The sequence below is a fragment of the Neolamprologus brichardi genome, chromosome 16 (assembly GCF_056152115.1).
Source record: "Neolamprologus brichardi isolate AB-2024 chromosome 16, ASM5615211v1, whole genome shotgun sequence".
Taxonomy (NCBI): domain Eukaryota; kingdom Metazoa; phylum Chordata; class Actinopteri; order Cichliformes; family Cichlidae; genus Neolamprologus; species Neolamprologus brichardi.
In genome coordinates this window covers 27,440,510-27,449,639 of record NC_142119.1, presented here as the reverse complement: position 1 = coordinate 27,449,639, position 9,130 = coordinate 27,440,510, and the positions used below count along the sequence as shown (strand labels likewise).

Genomic DNA, 9,130 nt, shown 5'->3' with positions numbered 1-9,130 from the left:
AATTACATGTATGGCCTGCAAACATATGTTCACTCATTAAGGTGGGACACGACAGCTTTTAGGGTTTTTCATTTTATTGTCCTGGATTCTAGTTTCCAGAGGCTGTTTACTCAGTTTATTCTGACATCAATTAGGTCAAAAAAATACCATATGGTTGTAGGATTTTGGGATTTTGGAACCAGCTCTTCTTCTGAGAACTTTTAAGCACTTAAGGCAATCTTTCTTTTTTTCACAGTGATTTTCTTTGGAATTTTCTTTTCACAGGAATGGATGCAAAAACTATTTTCTCTTTTTAAACAGCCATTAATTCAGCAATATCCACCCGGGGAATCTGTGTATTGTTTAGCAAACACAGTTACCGGCTAAGGGGCCAAGATTCATTACTTAGAGAGGACAGAAATTTAAATTATCAAAATTAAACAATGTGGAGGGACTGCAAGTAGCTCCAGGAATACTTACACAGCACTTTAGTATTATTTACGCATATTATTATATTATGCCACCAAGGGCAACTTGCATTTAAAACTCAAATAAGAAAGTTAACATTACAAGAAAAAAACCCAAAAAAGTACAACACGCCCCTATAGATTGATAATGTTACAATTTTAGTCCAACAATATGAAAAAACAAGTAAATGCTGTTTGAATCATTCATAACCCCGCTGACCACATATCCCCTCTATAACTCATCCTGACAGTCTAGGCTTGTGGAGAGCTGAGGCAATAGGAAGCAGAGCAGGAATGAGTAATGCAGAAATGGTGGATGGTCAGTGATGGAGGGATGGGTAATGTGTGATGAAATATATGATAATGGGAACAGAAGATGGCAACTACAGCAATACAAGAGGTGCTTGAGGTGTGACCAACAAGAGGAGTACTGGCTGAACACATGAACAAAAAATGTTTTTATAGAAGAGTTAAAGGCGAGGGAAAGAGTAAGAGGGAGGAATAAAGAGAATGAAATTTTTCTTGAAGTATGGGCTAGCCTTTGTCATACCAGAGAGAATGACAAAAAGATGAACATGTAATAGGAGAGAAAGTAAGACACTCATACTGTAATGATTTTGTGGGTAAAAGGGTCTCACAAGGGTGGAGGATAGAAAGCTGAAATAAAAGTGTCACAGATCGTAAGAAGAGGTTGATCTCTTCAAAAGCAGACAGGGACAGATAAACTGTCAACAAAGTAAGAATAAAAAAAGACATTTAGAGGGACTCATTTCAGGTTTATTTATATAACTCCAATTTAGAACAACAGTTGCCTCAAAGCACTTTATATTGTAAATAAAAGACCCTACAGTGAGCCACCTGAGCAAGGGCTTTGCAATAGTAGGAAGGAAAAAATTGAATTTAACAGGAAGAAAACTCAGCAACGCAGCATTTTGGATTAAGTGAAGGGTTTTCTAAAGAACATTAAAAAAAAATTGCTAATAATGAATTACAACAGTTCAAGCAATTAATGAATGAATGCATCAATTCATTTTTCAGCATCATTCTAATTTTAGGGATAATGTCCAGATAAAGGAATATAGTCTTATATATTTGTAAGACTACAAAGAGTGGAAATGAGACAGTGAGACAGGCTATATATGGACTGGGCCAACTACACATCACACCTATAGGATCTGCTCTGCCATGGAAAACTGGATGCCATGAAACTCTTGGCACACAGTATTTGTGCAGATGTTAATGCCAGAGGAGGTTTGGAACTCTGCAGTTGTTGAGTCTTTTACATATTATACACCTCAGCATTCGGTGACTCCGCTCTGTAACTTTATGCGGTCTGCCACTTTCTGGTTGAGCTGCGTCCATTATGCAATAATACCTGTTAAAGTTGATTGTGGATATCTAGAAGGGAAGAAATTCCACGAACTCATTTGTTACAATAGCTGCACGCTGTTACAGCACCACACTTTCAGTGGGCCATTAAGAACAACTCATTCTATCACAAATGTTTATAAAAGCAGAATGCATGCCTAGGTGTTTGATTTAATACACCTGTGGCAAAGGGACTGCAAATACCTGAATTCAAAGATTAAGAAGTGTGACTGTGGCAGAAATGACCGGAAGCACGCAGCGTTAGGGACACGTGAATGACTTTATTTAAAAGTTGTTTCTTGTTCGTCTAGCTTTCCAGCTGCTTTGTAGCGCAGCTTTCCCCGTCGGGTCCAGGCATCCTATTGAAGTAAGGAAAGCATGACCAGGTGATGGAGAACAGCTGTGTGGGTCAGCCTCCTCTGACACCACACCCTGAACCCTCTGCTCTATCGCGCCCCTGCAGCTGAGCTAAAAAAAAAAAACACACACACCGCCAGTTCGGAGACTAGGGGCCAGTGGCGCAATGGATAACGCGTCTGACTACGGATCAGAAGATTCTAGGTTCGACTCCTGGCTGGCTCGACGCTATTTCTTGCGAATCTCCCATCTCTGGGACTAACAAATGCTAAATATCTCACCTCGTTCTTTTAGTGTAGAAAAAGGTCTCAAGATATACAGTGAAATCTACAAACTATATAATCCTGTAGTCAGTGCCTTTGTGTATTGTGTAACTATATTTTATGCCACTCTAATTAAACGTTTTACTTCATTATTTTTAAAGACCTCGGTTAATAGATTAATCTTATGGATTTTTCAAAAAAAAAAAATGTTATTAAAAAAATGTGAATATCTTTGAATAGCTTTGTATGATTCCTTACCTATTGTATACTGCCACTCAGTTGCTCCTGTCTGAAACCAAGTCATTTTAGCATTTATGTTCTGGAAACTGTTTTAAATTGAACAACCTGATGTTTTATATCAGCATTACACCTGTGGCAGCCAGTGTTGGTCAAGTTACTTGAAAAAAGTAATCAGTAATTAATTACTGATTACTTCCCCAAAAAAGTAATCCCGTTACTTTACTGATTACTTATTTTCAAAAGTAATTAATTACTTAGTTACTTAGTTACTTAGTTACTTTTTAAAAACATGATTTACAACCTGAATAGGTGATAAAGCGATAGATCTTTCAGCCCAATTCTACTTTTTCTACATAATCCATCATACAAAATGTAATCAAATGGAAAAGTCTCTTTTTAAAACTTGTTTTGTTAGTTTTAATCTTTTAACTTTATGCATAAAGCAAAATTTTAATTATATGCACCATTCTCTGACTGGAAGAAATTAGTTTAACATTTAAACCTATTTTCTGCACATTCCAGCACATAAAAAAAAAAAAAAAAATATATATATATATATATATATATATATATATATTTTTTTTTTTTTTTATTTATTTTTTTTGTGTGTGTGTGTGTTTACACTCACTCTTTCAGATGCAAATAAAACACAGCAGAAAATAAATAAAGTCAAAGACTAGCGGTCCTTTTGCTCTATTTTCACCTGTAAAGCAGGAGTAGAGTAGGCGGAGGTTTATCCTGGTGCAGGTGTGCCGCAGCGGTCAGTGGAAGGATACCGCAGTTTCTCTGTGAGTTTCTCATTATGTCGTAGCTACTCGGTGCTTGCTTGGAAGTTTAGGGGGGTTTTTTTCGCTGTAAAAATAAGTTTTCTTCCCACGCACAGCGGACACTAATGTTTTTGTCACTTTTTACGGAATCAAACTCAAAATAAGGTCAGTACTTCCACGCTTTAAACGCTGCACGCTCATACTCTCTCCCGCACTCGATATATTATCCATTGTTGATCTGCACACAGCTGTTGTCACTAAGAAAATCACGGTTTTAGTAACGCAGTAACGCAGCGTTCCTACGGGAAAGTAACGGTAATCTAATTACCGTTTTGCAATAGTAATCCCTTACTTTACTCGTTACTTGAAAAAAGTAATCGGATTACAGTAACGCGTTACAAGTAACGCGTTACTGCCCATCTCTGGTGGCAGCTGACCCATTATCTGAACGAGCCTTTCTAATACTGCTGGGTTCATACATAAGCCGCTGCTGATTGGAAAACACTTCAGACACACAACCTAATCTTACAAGTAAAACTACCACAGAGCCCGTCATCTGGTAAAATACCGCTTTATTTCTAAGCTACTGGTTCAGTTTCACATTAAGCCCACTACCAGTAATCTGAGTGCTGTGTTACTATAACATCTTAGACAATAGTGGACAATAGTGAAATCTTACACCCATAGGTTTGGGAAGACCTTTTATTGCTTCAACAGATACTGTGCACAAGGTAAGATCAATAAAACAGAATTTCCCTTCTTTTTATGTGTGAGAACTTCACTGGCTCGAAGAGAGATGAAGTGGAGCAACCGTTCTGATCTTATGACCTAGCAACAACGTTCTCAGAAGAGCTGAAGCTCTCTTATTTGAAAGATATTTAAAAAGCATACGTACTTTTTGAGTATTTGGTGTCGATGTGTGGGTCATTCTCTCTAGGGGAAATGAAAGGACAGAAGGATAGCCATGTCATCTTCAAAGAGAAAGCAAGATGACACACCAGATTGAAGGAGTAAGAAGGAGAGGCGGCTTTCTTGAGAGATAGCCAAAGAGTGAGTGAAGTATTTGTCATCGCTGGAGAGATGAGAAGAAGAGAATAAGATGAACCAAGGGAGGAGAGGGAGAGAGACGGAGCGAAGAAACGACGAGAGAGGACATAAAGAGAGATGATGAGGAGTTCAGAGGGCATAATAATGACAAAATGACAAGAGGATGATCGAAGCATGGGTCATGTTTACCCACAGGAGAGAGAGAGTAAGAGAGATGGTGAAGAGTCTGGAGGCAGAGAGGCGACAGCACTCTGAAGGGTCACTCTATTTACGGGGAGAAGGAGAGATTGAGGGATATTGATGTGAGGAGGGAGGAGAAAGATGAAGGGAGACAGCTTGGGATGGAGACAGCCCCTCTGGCTATGAAAAGAAGAAGGGGTGATGAAGCAGAGGAATGAAGAGAAGGGGGAAGGAGTCACAGACAGAAGGGATACATGGAGGAAAAACCTAATAGTTCGAGGGAAAAGAGAAAGAGCGTGAGAGAAGCTAAAATCCAATGAGAACATGAAGTCCACTGCACAGGGGGCAGTTATTCGATGTTTTAGAGAGATGCAGGGAACACCGGGGCTTCATTCTGCAGCAAGCATTGTGTTGTTTTTTTTTATCCAGATGAGGGAGTCTGCAGGGAATGAAGTAGACTGAAAGACATGAGTGATTTATCTGTGAGTAAGAAAGGAGAAGTACAGACAGGAGGAAAAAGATGGTTACAAAGCAGGAGAAGCTTCTGCTCTGAGTTGAGATAGAGAGATATGGCTAGACAGAGCCCAGTCTCACGACAATTCGTGGAAGGTTTTGTCTGCAAAAAATCAGCCAGAGCTGTGCCTTGACTGTAAATCAGGGAAGTGGGCTCACCAGAGACGGATTTAATATTATCCAGACAACAATATTTTCATTCTGAGATTGAGCAAACACCTGAACCTGGCTACAGATCAACACTGAAAAATCAAAATGTCTGAATAGAAAAGGTACCAAGAAAAGTACAACAAACAGAGAATGCCAAACAAATCATAATTTCATTTTCAATAAAGAACAATATAATTCCTTCAAAAACTTTAACCCTGTGATCCCACAAGCTCTGCGACACTAAAAGTAGAAGGTTGAGTCCCCTCAACCAGCTGCTTTGGCAATGCACAGCCTCAGAGTAGCCCACATTCACTCTGGATTAACCACAGAAAAAGAAAAGTGCATTTAACATACAGCAACAGCATCTAAATGTCTCAGTTATATGAGATTTTCTTTAACCCATTCTTATTTTCAGGGGCATCGAACCTGAGTGCACTGCTGAAATGCCCCTTTGTGGTCCTTGATGGACTGCTATGCTCACAGTATTTGTCCCTTTTGAAAACGCACACTTTCAAACAGGTTAACAAAGGACACAGGGAGCCTGATGGCGGTGTAAATCAAATAACTCTAAAAGGGTTTCTGGCAAAAAACAAAAACAAAAAAACCCAAAGAATTCCAGCAACAGTTTTAGTATAAGAAACAACCTTATTGTTAGACCAGCACTTTTCAGCATGTGGCCTTCATCAGTATCATCATAAAATCTAATGGAAACAAGATTTTAAATAGAATAGTTGTGAGGCAGGAAACAAAGCAACCAACGCCCAACTAAGGATGGGTTGGGTCATGTGGTGATTAGTTGTACCAGGTTGGCAGAGAGAAAAGGGTACTACCCAGTAAAGGTTTAGTTGAATCTCATGAAGTATTTCATATTTATACACCAGATAAAGATTGTATGAATGTGAGGTGGCCAGTGACCCCCTTGGCCTCCATTAGTAGGGTACACTTCACTACGTTGATATGGGTCAGACCACAGCCATCATCAAACCCGACCTTCATGTACACATTTATTATCTGTATCTTTCTCAGTTGAAAGGCAATCAGGTTGACAAAATCTGCCAATAGAAATAAAAACCTGCCAAAGTGTTTAAAACCACCTTTGTGCTGGCCCAGAGTGCATTTAGCCATAATGGCATCCACACACATGCACAAATTCACAAGGTGAAAACAATAATAAGCTGAGCAGATAATACCGAGAGACAGATTAAATGAATACTATAAGCAGCCAGAGACTGAGAGAGACATTACACACTGGCAATTGAGATACACAAACCTGGCGTCATGGAAACAAACCATCCAGAAAGAACGTGTCAGTTCTGCTATCTGAAACTTGTAAAGGCAGACTACAGCCTCTGTGAAGCCATACTTTTGCAAAATTATTTAACTAAATCTTACCACATGTTAAATTTCTTTTTTTGTGTGCACAACGTATATTCCAGGTTCTTATATTTTGCCTCTAAACTTTGTGCAACATGCTTTGGCAATATTGCATTTAATTATGTCCAATAAAACTGATTCTGAGAGTAGATTTTTCTGCACACGCAGAGAGAGAATGTGATGCCCCGAGCGAGAACCAGATGAGTGAGAGAAATGGCAGTCGAAAAACTGCTGAGTCACTCCAATGGGAGGAAAATGGTGGTAATGAGGGTGAGTGAGACAGCCAGGAGTGGGTGAGAGGAGATAAAGGAGACGAAGGCTGCTGAAGTGAGAGAGGAAAGTAAAAGGGGAATGAACAGATGTAGGATGGGAAGAATTAGAAACAAGGAAAGATGAAAAGAATGATGAAGGCAGGGGCAGGATAAGGTCATGATTTTGCTGTCATTAAGCAGAGCACATGGGTCATGCCTCATTTTCTCTCTTCAGATGATCCAGGCTTGAACCACACCTGTTTCTTACCGATTCTGACAACTCAATGGAAACTGCCTCTAGAGTATGTGCATATGTGCACGTGCGTGTATGCACAAGTGTTAGTGGAACAAGAAAATAGATTGTTTTGGGCTGTCGTTCCCTTTTCAAAGAACCCATTTGACCAGCATTTTCCAAACTGGTAAATGAACTAGTACTCATATAGCTGAGCACTCAAAGCTCAAACCTTTTTACCACAAGCCACAGTCACCCATTCCTATAGCATGGCTTTTCTAACTATTGTGCACACATTCAGTCTCCAAAAGATGCATCAGGGACAATTTGTGACAGTGTCTTGCTGTTTCTGATGGTGCTATGTACTGACAGAATAGCATTGTTTTTCTGTTTCAAAATCATTACAATTTTTTAATTAGGTACAAAACTCGTGGTTAATATTAAAGTATAAGATATATGTAATTTTATACTTTTTTAATTTAAGCAAATTGCAACAAAAGACCCATGCATCATTCTGTCTCTGCCTTTTCTTCGTCTGTTCACTTCTACTGAAGATGCCACACATTAACTTTCCATTAATTGAAAAAGGTTCAGTAGATTTCTGGAATATATGGCTACTATTGTTTTACCAACTCTAACTCAAATATGAGCAGATTTGTTGGGCGTTCTCAAAATAAACCACATTCCTATATTTGTATTTTGCGATGCATTTATATTTTGGAGCAACATAGAGATGCATGGCACAGTGGAAATAGCCATATGTGTGTTTGGACGACACAGTCAATTTTTAGCAGCGTCAGCTTGATTTTGGCTTTGTCTTATTGTGGGCTCTCTAAGTATTATATCGAGTCGTTGTTAAGTTAACAAAGGCTACACTAAAATGCAGAAGCATGTGTGTAAACAATATATCCTTAAGGAATTAAGAAGGTAAGCAGCAGTAAGGTGCTGATAATCAAATGCACTTGATTAAATGTTCATCAACAACTGTGATCGCCTCTATTAAAAACTACACTTCTGGCAGTTTAAAGGTCATCATTCCACCTTAAGAACCTTAAGAGAGCTGTGCATAAAGGACTGGCTGCAAACCTCAATGAACTGTTGCAACATTGTAAAGAAGAGTGGACCACAATTCCTCCGCAAGGATGTTACATATACTTTCTGTATGACTGTTTTTTTTAACAAGCTTGTGAATCATGGGGTATTCTCTGTTTTTCAGTCAGCAGTTCTTTATTTTGGCCTAGTTTTTGCTAAATAATTATGTCATGGTGTAATGTGTCATGTGTTGTTCATTTTAGGTTGTTCTGTCCTAATCGTAAGACCTGGTAACGAGTAGGTATATTTTATGTTGTGTTGTTATATGTGTAGTTTTCTGACACCCACACACCTTTACCTTTTCACATCTGCTGCAAACATCATTGATCGGTGAACTGCTACTTTGCCCAAAGGAAAAGGCACGTTAAAGAAAAAGAGAGGAAAAGCCAAGTAAAATATGTGTGGATTTCGAAGAGAAGCTGAGATGGTATGCACTTTCAAATAAAGGGAAAACTTTCTGGACTCTGCGTAGCGTTCCTTGCAAACTAGTTTAATAGTACTGAGCTTCACTGAGCAACTACCAGGGTGGGACCTTAAGTTCCACTGTTCAGTTAGATACTACTGAGATAAGAAAAAATGAATTGCTATCCATAAATTTACTTGGAGTCACATTGTAAATGCATTAGCCTTATTTCAGCATGTTCTTCTTCTCGGATCACCACATCATCCTCATCATCATCATTTCATCATACAAACGACACATTTCCATCCATACTAGTTCAGAAGTTTGTTTCTTTTTTTGAAATTAAAGGTTTTACAGCAACAATGTCAACTGACCTCATCTGTGTTAAAGTGACATCATAAAGTTGTCTTGACAGTTACAATTTAAATTTCTCCTAAAATGAAGAAA

At 38.7% G+C, this 9,130-nt stretch overlaps 1 non-coding gene across 1 annotated transcript; it reads left to right on the top strand.

Moving 5' to 3' along the window:
- Window positions 1-2,323: 2,323 nt before the first annotated feature.
- trnar-acg (transfer RNA arginine (anticodon ACG)) lies at window positions 2,324-2,396 on the top strand. Its single transcript has one exon. It is a non-coding gene; the product is annotated as a tRNA-Arg (tRNA).
- Window positions 2,397-9,130: the final 6,734 nt, after the last annotated feature.